The 15,000-nt window shown below is 43.3% G+C and overlaps 1 protein-coding gene across 3 annotated transcripts in view; it reads left to right on the top strand.

Moving 5' to 3' along the window:
• Pxn (Peroxidasin) overlaps window positions 1-15,000 on the top strand; it is a 241,787-nt gene that overhangs the window by 114,293 nt on the left and 112,494 nt on the right. The window lies entirely within an intron of this gene.

Raw genomic sequence — 15,000 nt, 5'->3', positions numbered from 1 at the left:
TCATGTGTGTTTGTGCGTGTGTCTTTTTGTTTGTTGTCGTGTGTATGTGTGTGTGTGTGTGTGTATCTGTGTGTGTGTGTGTTGTATTCACTACTGTATTTTAAAAATCTATTTATCCAGGTATTTTATTCTATATCCTTTTGTGAATCGTTTTATTTGTTTGAAATTACATATTTTCTATTCTGTATATTGCTCTTACGATTGCCAGTCGATAACTATGTAGAATTATTTGAATTAATTTCTTTTCTTTTTTGTTATCTTTTATTTCATTCTATTTTTTATTGTATTAAAAAATAATAATTGTATCTTTTATGATTTTTATTCATTATTTTTTATTGTTTTATCAGTTTGTTATTGTTCTTGGTTTATTATAATTTCTATTCAGATATTGTGTGCGCAATTAAATTATTTTGATTTTTTCCCCTTTTTATATATTTTTTAGATAGAAATGTGGTATTCTTGATATCTAAATGTTTTTTTAATCCTTTCAGGTGAGTACAAGCTTTATTCATGTCCTGAGTCTTCTGAAGCCATTTGTGGTGAGTAAGAGAGATTATAGAACGCTTATGTACTGAATATAGTTTAGAAGTGGATATTGGTTGTGCGCGGATATGGCTCTGTGTGTGTGTGTGTGTGTGTGTGTGTGTGTGTGTGTGTGTGTGTGTGTGTGTTTGTGTGTGTGTGTGTGTCTGTGTCTGTGTCTGTGTCTGTGTCTGAGAGAGAGAGAGAGAGAGAGAGAGAGAGAGAGAGAGAGAGAGAGAGAGAGAGAGAGAGAGAGAGAGAGAGATCTGAGAGATCTGGGAAATCTAGAGAGAGAGGGAGAGAGAGAGAGAGGGAGAGAGAGAGAGAGGGAGAGAGAGAGAGAGACCGAGAGAGAGAGACCGAGAGAGAGAGACCGAGAGAGAGAGACCGAGAGAGAGAGACCGAGAGAGAGAGAGAGAGAGAGAGATCTAGAAAGAGAGAGAGGGAGAGAGAGGCATATCCGTGTAATGAATATTTTAACTTATCTGGGAAACTTGTTTTATATCAACAAGCCTATTCTTTAACTGTAACCATATGACTCAATTATACTTTTTTATCACGAACTGAAGTACTCCCTTGATTAATAACCAAGACAAGGTTGACGATTAAAACGCTGATAAGAAATATAACAATTAATCGAACATCTAATCTTTATAGATGTCTTAATAATTACAGAAATATGTCAGCTTAATCTCTTTATCGCTTATATTAAATACCACAAAGGTCATGTTATAGATTAATCGCCATACGTCATCACCCTTAAAGGCACATGCCCAGACGACGACTATATTAGCGGGGGGAGGGGGAGGGGGGTTGTAAAGAAGTCTGTCCGCGGAGGTCAGAGGTCAGGATAGGTCAGAGGTCAGGAGGAGGTCACGGTGGGCGGAGTTCTTGTGCGAACTCTTTGTCGTTTTTTTCTAAATTGTTGTTGTTGTAGGTTTTGTTTTTATTTTGTTGTTGTAGGTTTTGTTTTTATTTTGTTGTTGTGATTTTACTTCCTTTATTTTGTGTATATAATCATTTTTTATTATTATTATTTTTTTTTTTTTGAGGGGGGGGGGTATTTTTGTTATGGGTAACGTTAATGTGGTTGATGATGTGGTGTACTTGTACTTGTTTGATAAAAATTCTGATTTTCAATTCACTATTACAGTGGCACAGACTATTATAATAATGATCACTATTATTATCGGCATCGTCATCATCATCTCCTTCATTATCCTCATCTCTGCTATTGGTATCATCATCATCATCATCATCATCATTGCAATTAATTTTATAATATATTTTTCATTTCCATTGCATCACAACCTTCACCACAATCATCATTATCATCACAATCACATTCGTAAGCATTGATTCATTATCATCTCTAGCACAACCATCTTCATCACTCACCATCATCACCAACGTACCTCCCTCCCTTCCCCTTCCCCCCTCCCCGTGTGTCAGCTCCCGCCTCTCTTCCCTCCCTTTCCCTTCGTCTCACCCCTCTCTCCCCCTCTCTCCTCCTTCCCCCCCCCTCTCCCTCCCTTCTCCTCCCCTTTTCCCCCTATCATTCCCCCTCCCCCTCCTTTTCCCTCCTCTCCCCCTCCCCTCCTCTTCCCCTCCCCTTCCTCTCTCTCCCCTCCCCTCCCCTCCCCTTCCTCTCTCTCCCCTCCCTGTCACCCCTCTCCTCCCCCCTCCCTCCCTCCTCCCATATATCTTAATCACCCCGCTAAGAGACGAAAATTCCCCCACATCTGCTTATCTAATTTGCATACCTGTAATGTCTCGCCTAATTAACGGGGAGATATTTTTAATTATCAGTTAAAGGGACATCTCATAATCAGGTCGTTAACTGGATTGGAGATAGGTCGTTGGAGAGAGGGAAGGGGGAGGGAGGTAGGGGTGAGGGAGGGGAATGTGGCTCTTGTGGTGGGGGGTGGGGGTGAAGGGAGGAGGGGAGAGGGAGAAGGAAGGAGGGGCGTAGGAGGGAGTGTGGCTCTTATTGTGGGGGGAGGGGGTGATAGGAGAGGAGGGAGAGAGAGGGAGTGAATGGCTCTTGTGGTAGAGGGGAGGGGGTGATGGGAGAGGGGAAGAGGGTAGTGAGGAAGAGAGGAATGTGGCTCTTGTGGTGGGGGAGGAGGGTGGCCGGGGGAGGAGGGGGAAGGGGTATGTCTCTTGTGGTGGAGGGGGGAGGGGGTGACGGGAGGAGGGGGGAAAAGGGGAATGTGACTCTTGTGGCTCTTGTGGTGGAGGGAGAGGGTGATGGGAGGAGGGAGGAAGGGGAATGTAATCTTGTGGTGGGGGGAGGGAAGGAAGGGTAAATGTATTTGTTTGTGTCTACGAATAGTTAATGAGTGAAGGTGATTGCCTTTAGGTGCCATAAGCTTTCTGTTGGAGAGTATGTGTGTTGTGTTGGTGAGGTGGGGGAGAGGGGGAGGAGAGGAGAGGGAGGAGAGAGGGAGAGGGAAAGGGAAAGAAGAGAGAAGGGAAAGGGAAAGGGAAGGGAAAGGAAGGAAAGGGAGAGAGAGAGAGAGAGAGAGAGAGAGAGAGAGAGAGAGAGAGAGAGAGAGAGAGAGAGGGGGGGGGGGGGAATTGAGACATAGAGGGGGAGGGAGAAGAGAGAGAAAGAAAAAAAAAGAAAAAAGAGAAAGGAAAAGACGGACATGATAAACAGACAGACATACAGACATATTTTAAGAGATTCTTCTCCATCTCCCTCTGTTTATCGCTCTCTATTTCCGTTTATTTGGTCTCTTTGGCAAATGTGTGTTTTCCTTTCGTCTCAAGGTCAGCGCGAGACAGCTTGTATGTGTGTTGTGGAATTTACGTCGAAAAAAACTGCAAAAGGGAATAACGAAGGAAGAAAAAGGGAGACACAGGCACATGGCGAAGGGGTTTTTGGTGTGTTGCTTATTCTTGTGTTTTTTTTTCTTGTTTTTCATGTCGTTGTTCGTTTTGTAGTGTGTGTGTTGGGGGAGGGGGTTGTGTGTGTGCGGATGTATGTTTGTGTTTGTGTGTGTGTGTGTGTGTTTGTTTATGTTTGTGTTTGTGTTTGTGCTTGTGTGTGTGTGTGTGTGTGGGTGCGGATGTGTGTTTGTGTGTGTGTGTGTGTGTGTGTGTGTGTGTGTGTGTGTGTGTGTGTGTGTGTGTAGGTGTGTGTTTGTGTGTGTGTGTGTGTGTGTGGGTTTGGGTTTGCGTGTGTGCGTTTGTGTTTGTATGTGTGTGTGTATGTTTGTTTGTAGTCGTGTGTGTGTGTGTGTTTGGGTTTGGGTTTGTTTGTGTGTGTTTGTGTGTGTGTGTGAGCTCACGTGCGTTTCTGTGTATGACTATAAGGCTGCGTTCGTTCGTTCCTGCGTGCGTGTGTGTATCAATTTGCATTCCTCTTTCCCAACTAAGGAACCTCATTAAACGATACCAAAAAAAAAAAAAAAAAATCGTGAAACACACATGATTACCAGATCCAGCGAAATCCTCTCACCCGCGAGCGAACTCAAATGCGGTAAAATCACTCCCGGCTAAAAAAAATAATACTCCTCCACCTCTCTCTAAATTAGAAATGAAAAAGTAATAAAAGTTTGAGCTCCATTTAGCGAGCAGAGATCGAGTCCCTCTGCTTTTGGCGCGCACTTGTCGGCCATCGAGCGCGCAGTGATACCAACGACGCCGCGTCAGCATTCCTCTCTGGCGTCGCACTCAAGTGAGACAAATAACCTCAAGATATTTCTCAAGTTGCTCCGTGTTGGTGCCATATCTAAATTATTAGTTTTATTTAAAAACGGCGCGAGCGAATTTCGTTCTATCTTTGTTTTTTTAATCCTTCTATGGGACGGAGGAGAAGGAAGGGTCGAGTGTCGAGTTGGTAATACTGAGCGGGTCATCTGGGCCGGGCTTGGATATCGTCAAGGTGCCAGATAAGAGAAAATTTGGGCCGATGGAACAGTTTTAAGGCTTTTCGAGTGTCTGGTTTTCCACCCTCTCTATTTTTCCCTCTTCTATCTACGTTTTTTTTTATCCGGATACGAATCCCATCTATCACTCTCCAAGGAAACAAAAACAAAAACAAAAAGTACTACGAAATATATTGAAAAAAAAGAAAAAAAAAACTTCCTGCGCATTCCGACAGTCAAGTGTTGTTTACGATCGGGCTACAATAATCATTTTTAAGACTCGTAGCCTTATCTGACTTACGACTTAAAGAACTTATGCTCCTGACAGTAAGTGACTCATGCTCGGGCTGACTACGACTCTGCTCCCCCTGTCACGATTTGCATTTGCGAATGTTGTGCGAATTCTGAAAGGCTGGTCTTGTGGTCACGTGGTTTGGGTGATTTCGGTTGTTTATGTTCGACGGTAATGTTGTTCATGAATTAATACGTTTAATGATTATTGGATATTGTTTTTTTGTAAGGAATTCTCTTTCTCCCTTTCTCTTTATCTCTTTCTTTTTCTTTCTCTTTCTCTCTCTTTCTCTCTCTTTCTCTCTCTCTCTCTCTCTTTCTCTTTCTCTTTCTCTCTCTTTCTCTTTCTCTCTCTCTCTCTCTCTCTCTCTCTCTCTCTCTCTCTCTCTCTCTCTCTCTCTCTCTCTCTCTCTCTCTCTCTCTCTCTCTCTCTCTCTTTCTCTTTCTCTTTCTCTCTTTTTCTCTCTCTTTCTTTCTCTTTCTCTTTCTGCTCTCTCTCGTCTCTCTCTCTCTCTCTCTCTCTCTCTCTCTCTCTCTCTCTCTCTCTCTCTCTCTCTCTCTCTCTCTCTCTCTCTCACACACACACACACACACACACACACACACACACACACACACACACACACACACACACACACACACACACACACACACACACACACACACGCACACACATTCACACACACACACACATATATATGTGTGTGTGTGTGTGTGTAGTAGACAGATATAAAGATAGATATACATTTATACGCTATACTATTCTCACTTTGTATTATTAATTTTCTCCTCTCCCCTCTTTCCCTTCTTTCCTCCTCCTGTCACCTCCCTCTCCTTCTCCTCCTTATCCTCCCCCTCCCTCTCTCCCTCCTCCCAATTCTTATTCTCTTTCCTCCATTAGCGTTTTCTTCCATCATCTTTTTCTCTCTCTTCCTTCCCGTCTTCCCTTTCCCTCCTCCGCTGTATCCTTATCTTCTCGTCTATCCTCCCTTCCCCCTATCCTTCTCTTCCCTGTCTTCTCATTTCTGTACTCTCCCTTTCTGCTCCATATTCTTTCTCTTCCCCTTCCTTCCACCCACCCACCCCCATTTTCCTCCCGTTCTCTATTCCTCCACCCCTTCCCTCTCTTCTGTTACCATTCCCCTTCCTCTCTATCTAGCCTCCCCCTCTGCTCCCCTTCACTCTCCCCTCCACCTGTCTATCTCTCGCTTCCCCTCCCTCTCCCTACCTACCCACCTCCCTAACCCCTATCCCTCCTCCCTCCCCCTCCCCCTCCCCTCCCTACCCCTCCATCCCCCTCTCCCTCCCCCTCCCTCCACCCCCTCCCCCTATCCACTCCCCTCTTCCTTCCTCCTTAACCCTCCTCCCTACCGCTCCTTCCCTACCCTCCCTCCTTCAGCAGGTGAGGCCTCCCCCCTTGTCCCCCCACCCGCCGCCGAGTCCTTGGGGCAGTGGGGTTCAGTGGTCGTCTGCTGAAGGCCGGTCGTCCCAGAGAGGGTCTTTATAGCGAGGGGGCCTTTGTAGTGAGGGGGGATCGCTCGTTATCTCGGGGAACACCTTGTTGGATGGTTTGTGAGGGTACCAGATTATAGGTATATATTTTTTGTTTTTGTTTTATTGTTTGTTTGTTTGTTTTATTTGCTTGTGTGTGTTTATTTGTTTGTTTATCTATTTATATATTTGCTGATTTGCTTTACTTGTAAATTTGTTTATTATTTTTTATTTTTTTATATTCATTTGTTTTTATGCATTTTTATATTAGTTTATGTATTTATTTCCTTACATATTTGCCTTTTATTTATCATTATTATTTTTTTCTTTTTTATTCTTTTTGTCTTTTTTATTCTTTTTGAGGAAGAAGAAATGGTAGGAGTAGGGACCCTTCCCTTTAGATGAAGGACCTTTTATTATTATTACTCTTATTATTATTATTATTATTATTATTATTATTATTATTATTATTTCGCTGAAGATTTTTTTTGTTTTGTTTTGTTTTGTTTTTTTTGTTGGTTTGTCCTCTTGGATTTAACGGAAAAAAATGTATTTGTATTTTTTGGTGATGTATTTTTCCTGGATTTGTCGGGGGGGGGGATTCTAATCATGAATTTGTCAGATCTTTTTTTCCGGATTATATTCTATATGGATTTTTTTTTTAGGGGGGGGGAAGACGGAAAGTTGATTGTGTTCTTAGTTTGCATTGCCGGGGGGGGGGGGGGAGGGATCTATTCCTTGATTCGTCAGACAGCGATTCTAATTCTTTGCTTTGTATCATCTGTTTGTATCTACTTTTATCTTTTTTTTTTTTTTTTTTTGACCCGTCGCCATTTTATCCTGAAGGAGCGAAGTCCCAGAGAGTCCTTTCGTGTGGCTGTCGAAGGCGGAGGAGGAGGAGAAGGGAGGGGGAGGGGGAGGAGGAGGAGGAGAAGGAGGGAAGGGAGGGAGGAGGAGGGAGGGAGAAGAAGGGAGGGGAGTGAGGAGGAGGAGGAGAGGAGGGGAGGAGGAAGGGAGGAGGGAGGAGGAGGAGGGAGGAGGGGAGGGGAGGAGGGGGAGGAGGATAAGAGGAGAGGAGGATAAGGAGGGAGGAGGGAGGGAGGGGAGGGAGGGAGGGGAGGGAGGAGGAGAGGAGGGGGAGGGAAATGGGGGAGGAACAGTAGGAGGAGGAGGAGGAGGAAGAGAGGAGAATGGGGGAGGAACAGTAGAGGAGGAGGAGGAGGGGGGGAGGAGGATAAGGGGAGGGGAGGGGGGGAGGGGAGAGGAGGAAGGAGGGAGGAGGAAGGAGAGGGGGGAGGAGGGGGAGAAGGTGGAGGAGGGAGAAGGGAGGAGGAGAAGGAGGAGGAGAAGGAGGAGGAGAAGGGAGGAGGAGGAGGAGAAGATTTTTAGAAGAAGAGAAGAAGAAGAAGAAGAAGGAGAAGAAGAAGAAGAAGAAGAAGGAAGGTGGGGCGGAAGAGGAGGGGGTGAAGGAGAAGGAGGAATAGGAGGGTGAGGCGGACGACGCTATCAGCCCCCTGTCAGTCCCCTGTCCGCTGTCGGCCTCCGTCTGCTGTTTATGTCTGTGTCTGTTTTTGTGTCTTTATGTCTGTCTGTCTTCAAGTCTCTCTTTCACTCTCTTACTCGTGGTCTCTCACATATATGTATATTTTTTTCTGTGTCACTTAATGTATCTTTGTGTTAGTTTATCTGTCGGTGCGCATATTTATGTGTATATGTATGTACACACACACACACACACACACACACACACACACACACACACACACACACACACACACACACACACACACACACACACACACACACACACACACATACACATGTGTGTGTGTGTGTTTGTGTACAATGGCGGTGATGTTAATATGTACAATATTCATGAATATAATAACGATTACTGTAATAAAATGACGGTAAGAATTACGATGTAGGCATAACACTATTAATAGTAAGTAATAATAACAACAACAATAATAACGATACCAGTAATTCGGCCAAAATATCAAAATAAAGAAAAGAAACGCAATAAACGAAATAAAAAACAAAAAAGACAAAAAAACATCGACAACGAGACGAGCAGGGGATCGAAACCCATCCAATAAAGAAAATATACGTAATAAACGAAATAAAAAAACAAAAAAACATCGACAGCGAGACGAGCAGGGGATCGAAACCCATCCAATAAAGAAAATAAACGTAATAAACGAAATAAAAAACAAAAAAACATCGACAGCGAGACGAGCAGGGGATCGAAACCCATCCACAGCGCCGAGGAAGAGAATCCGATTCCCTCCACCCGTTTCCCGCCGCCGTTGCTGAACCTCTCGCTCCCGCGCTAATGAGGAGACTAATTGAGGTCTGAAGGAGGCGTCAAGGAGCGCCTTCTTCTGTCCCTCCTTCTGCGTGGGGAGGCGAAGGTCAGACGGACGAGAAGGATATGATGTATAAAAAAAAGATGAGATAAGAAAGATAAAAAAGTATGGCAAAAAATCGTGTATAAAAACAGGTTGGAAAAGATTTTTAGATATCGAAAATAAGGAAAGAAAGACAAAAAATCATGTATGAAGCAAGTTGGAAAAGGTTTTTAGAAGTCGAAAACTAAGAAAATATATATAAACAGGTAAAAGATTTTTAGGTAAAAAAAAAGAAGAAAAAAAGGGATAAGACAAAAATATCATATATAAAACAGGTTGAAAAAAATAAAAGTCGAGAAATATAGAAAAAAAAATAGAATAAGAAATAAGAAAAATAAAAAAAGAAACAGCTTAGGAAGAACATCATTTACCAGGATTTTTATTGAAAGAACCGATACATTTTTTTTTCTTTTTTATCTATTTACAAATATATATTTCGAGGAAGGGATATAAATACCTATAACACAGCGTTTGTTCATACTATCATTTTATCCAAAAAAGAAAGAAAAAAACCCGAAATACTCATAGAATAAACAAAGGAAAAATGAAACAAATTTTCCCTTCACAAAACACAAATCCTTGACTCATCTACACAGGATTGAAGAGTATTGATAGATTCTTTGAAATGGAAAGAAAGACGGTCTATCTCTCTCGTCTCTCCAAACACACGATTGAAGCTTAAATGGGACCTGAATTGCGTGGAGCTGTCTGGGTGTCTGTCTGGGTGTCTGGGTGTCTGTCTGGGTGTCTGTCTGGGTGTCTGTCTGGGTGTCTACCTGGGTGTCTGTCTAGGTGTCTGGGTGTCTGTCTGGGTGTATGTCTGGGTGTCTGTCTGGGTGTCTGGGTGTCTGTCTGGGTGTCTGTCTGGGTGTCTATCTGGGTGTCTGTCTGGGTGTCTGTCTGGGTGTCTATCTGGGTGTCTGTCTGGGTGTCTGGGTGTCTGTCTGTGTGTCTGGGTGTCTGTCTGTGTCTGGGTGTCTGTCTGTGTCTGGGTGTCTGTCTGTGTGTCTGGGTGTCTGTCTGTCTGTGTGTCTGGGTGTCTGTCTGTGTCTGTCTGTGTCTGGGTGTCTGTCTGGGTGTGTACCTGTGTGTCTGTCTAGGTGTACTGGGTGTCTGTCTGGGTGTATGTCTGGGTGTCTGTCTGGGTGTCTGTCTGGGTGTCTGTCTGGGTGTGTCTATCTGGGTGTCTGTCTTTAGGTGTCTGGTGTCTGTCTGTCTATCTGGGTGTCTGTCTGGGTGTCTGTCTGGGTGTCTATCTGGGTGTCTGTCTGGGTGTCTGTCTGGGTGTCTATCTGGGTGTCTGTCTGGGTGTCTGTCTGGGTGTCTATCTGGGTGTCTGTCTGGGTGTTTGTCTGGGAGTCTGTCTGGTGTGTTTGTCTGGGTATCTGTCTGGGAGTCTATCTGGGTATCTGTATTGGTATCTGTCTGGGAGTCTGTCTGGGTGTCTGTCTGGGTATCTGTCTGGGTATCTGTCTGGGAGTCTGTCTGGGTGTCTGTCTGGGAGTCTGTCTGGGAGTCTGTCTGTGTGTGTTCGTCTGGGTGTCTATCTGGGTGTCTATCTGGGTGTCTGTTCGGTGTCTATGTCTGGGTGTCTGTCTGGGTGTGTCTGGGTGTCTGTCTGGGTGTCTATCTGGGTGTCTGTCTGGGTGTCTGTCTGGGTGTCTATCTGGGTGTCTATCTGGGTGTCTGTCTGGGTGTCTGTGTCTGTGTGTCTTGGCATTTCCTTTCTCGATAGGAACTATTTTTTTAGGTCGTTTGTTGTTAGGGACTTCACGTATGAGGATTATTTTAGGTCTTATTTTAGGTCGTTTGTTGTTAGGGACTTCACGTATGAGGATTATTTTAGGTCTTATTTTAGGTCGTTTGTTGTTAGGGACTTCACGTATGAAGATTGTTTTAGGTCTTATTTTAGGTCGTTTGTTGTTAGGGACTTCACGTATGAGGATTATTTTAGGTCTTATTTTAGGTCGTTTGTTGTTAGGGACTTCACGTATGAGGATTATTTTAGGTCTTATTTTAGGTCGTTTGTTGTTAGGGACTTCACGTATGAGGATTATTTTAGGTCTTATTTTAGGTCGTTTGTTGTTAGGGACTTCACGTATGAGGATTATTTTAGGTCTTATTTTAGGTCGTTTGTTGTTAGGGACTTCACGTATGAGGATTATTTTAGGTCTTATTTTAGGTCGTTTGTTGTTAGGGACTTCACGTATGAGGATTATTTTAGGTCTTATTTTAGGTCGTTTGTTGTTAGGGACTTCACGTATGAGATTATTTTGTATTCGGTTTTTAGGTCGTTTGTTGTTAGGGACTTCACGTATGAGGATTATTTTAGGTCTTATTTTAGGTCGTTTGTTGTTAGGGACTACTTAGTAGATTATTTTAGGTCTTATTTTAGGTCGTTTGTTGTTAGGGACTTCACGTATGATGATTGTTTTAGGTCTTATTTTAGGTCGTTTGTTGTTAGGGACTTCACGTATGAGGATTGTTTTAGGTCTTATTTTAGGTCGTTTGTTGTTAGGGACTTCACGTATGAGGATTATTTTAGGTCTTATTTTAGGTCGTTTGTTGTTAGGGACTTCACGTATGAAGATTGTTTTAGGTCTTATTTTAGGTCGTTTGTTGTTAGGGACTTCACGTATGAGGATTATTTTAGGTCTTATTTTAGGTCGTTTGTTGTTAGGGACTTCACGTATGAAGATTGTTTTAGGTCTTATTTTAGGTCGTTTGTTGTTGGGGGACTTCACGTATGAGGATTATTTTAGGTCTTATTTTAGGTCGTTTGTTGTTGGAAATTTCACGTATGAGGATTATTTTAGGTCTTATTTTAGGTCGTTTGTTGTTAGGGACTTCACGTATGAAGATTGTTTTAGGTCTTATTTTAGGTCGTTTGTTGTTAGGGACTTCACGTATGAAGATTGTTTTAGGTCTTATTTTAGGTCGTTTGTTGTTAGGGACTTCACGTATGAAGATTATTTAAGGTCATATTTTAGGTCGTTTGTTGTTAGGGACTTCACGTATGAAGGTTATTTTAGGTCTTATTTTAGGTCGTTTGTTGTTAGGGACTTCGTATATTAAGATTTTCGTTGTAAATGTAATCTCACAAACACGTGAGCATAAACAAACACGTGTAAATGTAATTTTACAAACACACGAGCGTAAGCAAACACAAGCGTAAATGTAATATCACAAACAAACACGTGTACGTAATATCACAAACACACGAGCATAAACAAACACGCGCGTATGTGTTCTCTCACAAACAAACACGTAAATGTGAATCTCACAAACACACGAGCACAAACAAACATGCGTAAATCTAATATCACAAACACAAAGAAACAAACAAACACGTAAATAATTTTACAAATACACAAAGAAACTAACAACCACGTAAATAATTTTACCACCTCGAACAAACAAACACGTTAATAATATCAAACACACATAAATAATATCACAAACACAAAGAAACTAACAACCACGTAAATAATTTTACGAAACACGAACAAACAAACACGCAAGTATTACCTCACAAACACAAGCACAAACAATCACACGTCAACGCAATTTCAAACAAACACGCGAACCCAAACACGCCCGTATGTGCACTGTAACCTCAAAAATGCCGAGGATACTTCACGCCCGCAGGTGGAATGTGAAGGCAAACACAGCTGCCCGGCTGTAAAGTCTTCCCTTAGAGATTGGGGTTCGATTCCCCTACCTCTGATATACCCCCTACCCCCTCCCAACCCCCTTCCCCATCCTCCTCGACAGGCCAATTTCTACCCTTCTCTACACCCCACCCATTCTACATGACCCCCACCCCCACCTCTAGACAGGCCAATATATCCACCCTTCCTACACTCCCCCCTTTTCTACATAACCCCACCCCCCTTTCTCTACATAACCCCCACCTCCCACCCTCTCTCTACATCTCCCCCTCCTTTCTCCTCTAATATCACAAAACAAAGAAACAAACAAACACAAATCATACCACAAACGTGTTCAACAACCACGTAAATAATTTTACCACCTCGAACAAACAAACACGTTAATAATATCAAACACACATAAATAATACCACAAACACAAAGAAACTAACAACCACGTAAATAATTTTACCAACTCGAACAAACAAACACGTTAATGTAAGCTCACAAACACAAGCACAAACAATCACACGTCAACGCAATTTCAAACAAACACGCGAACCCAAACACGCCCGTATGTGCACTGTAACCTCAAAAATGCCGAGGATACTTCACGCCCGCAGGTGGAATGTGAAGGCAAACACAGCTGCCCGGCTGTAAAGTCTTCCCTTAGAGATTGGGGTTCGATTCCCTTACCTCTGATATACCCCCCACCCCCTCCCCCCTTCCCCATCCCCCTCGGCAGGCCAATTTCTACGTTTCTCTACTCCCCCTCCCCTTCTCTACATGACCCCCCCAACCCCTCGACAGGCTAATTTTTACCCTTCTTTACACCCCCCTTCTGTTGCAACCGCGGCCCCCCCCCACTCAACCGCTAGACAGGCCCAACAACATCTACCCTTCTCCACCCCCCACCTTCTCCATATATGAGCCCCACTCCCTTAACCCCTCACCCCTAGATCTCCGGCCTTTCTCTTATGTTCTAGCCCCTTTCTCCACATGCCCCCCTTTCCATGATGTCCTCCCTTCTTATGTCCTCCCCCTCTTTCTCCACATGTCTCTCCCTTCTCTACATGACCCTCCTCAACCCTTTCTCGACAGGTCCTCCAATTTCTCCTTATGTCCCTCCCCCTCCCTCTTCTCCACATCCCCCCTTCTCCTTATGTCCTCCTTCCTCCTCCTCCCTTTCCGCCATGTCCCCTTCTCCTATGTCCTCCCTCTCCCCTCTTTCTTCACATGTCCTCCCCCTTTTAATTAATACCATCTCTCTATAAATCAGCCCCAGTTTTATTACATTCCACTCCCTCTCCCTCCCTCTAGAACTCTATCATGCACAGCCAAGGTCAGTATACATAACTTCTTTCCCTAGGACATGACAGCCTCCTAACTCCAAATCCGTGTCATGCATGGCTTAAACCAGTACGTACTGTCATTTCTCTCAATATATACCAACCCTTTCCTTCTAAAATAGTCATGCATACCTACGTCCATTATATACCGCTTCTTTTTTCAATACATACCAACCCCTTCCTTCTAAAACTCATGCACAGCCATTATATACCACTTCTCTCCTCGTTACATAACATTGCATACCACTTCTTTCCTCAATACATACCAACCCCTTCCTTCTAAAACTGCCATGCATAGCTTAGCCCATTGCATACCACTTCTTTCCTCAATATATACCAATCCCTCCTTCTAAAACTGTCATGCACAGCCATTATATACCACTTCTCTCCTCGTTACACCATTGCATACCACTTCTTTCTTCAATACGTACTAAAACCCTTCCTTCTAAAACTGTCATGCATAGCCATTATAGCCACTGCATACCACTTCCTTGCTCATTACATACCAATATCATCCCTCCTTACCTCTGTCATGCACCGCTCTGCCCAGTATAACCCCCCCCCCCATGCACAGCTCTGCCCAGTATACACCACTCCCCCCCCCCCCCCTCGTGACATCCTCATACTTCCAAACCTTTATCATGCACGATTTCCCCAACATACACCAACCCCTTCCTGCCAAAACGCTGTCATGCACAACCACGCCAAGTACCATGAGTGCATACCAATCCCCCTCCCCCCCCTCCTCCTGATCGCTCTCCAAGTACCCCCCCCCCCGCCCACCCTCCCCCAGGATACTTATTCCTTACCTTTCGAAGGCAAGCGAGCAGTTCACTTCTATCCCTTAAGGTTGTAGGAGACTTGTCACGTACGTCTGTGATATTAAGTGAATGGTGTTTGATGTTGTTGTTGTTAGTGCGTGTGTGTGTGTTTGTATTTGTGTGTGTGTGTGTGTGTGTGTGTGTGTGTGTGTGTGTGTGTGTGTGTGTGTGTGCGCGCGCGCGCTAGGCAATGTGTGCCACAAGTAAAACCATATGGTAGATTTATATTTAAAAAAAGATAAATAAATAATTATAATAAAAATAAAAATGTATTTCAAATTTTTTGTCACGAACACGTCCAAAATGTATCACTCCCCCTCCCCACCACTCACACCCCTTCCCCGATTTATTTTTTATTTTTTTTATACTGCTGGTGGGAAGAATAAAAATCTTAAGAGGAAAATAAAAAGAAAGGTGACTGAACGTTAAGAAAAAAAGGAGGGTCATGAAATGGATAATATCAGCAATAATAATAAAAAGAACATCATATAATAATGGTAATGATGACAAATATGATAATAATAATTATTATTATTATATATAATAATGATAATAATAATAGTAATAATAATATGATAATAATAAAGTAA

Source organism: Penaeus vannamei, chromosome 6 (assembly GCF_042767895.1).
Source record: "Penaeus vannamei isolate JL-2024 chromosome 6, ASM4276789v1, whole genome shotgun sequence".
In the NCBI taxonomy this organism is placed as follows: domain Eukaryota; kingdom Metazoa; phylum Arthropoda; class Malacostraca; order Decapoda; family Penaeidae; genus Penaeus; species Penaeus vannamei.
Note: the sequence above shows the minus strand (reverse complement) of the source record. Positions and strands in the feature narration are given on the sequence as shown.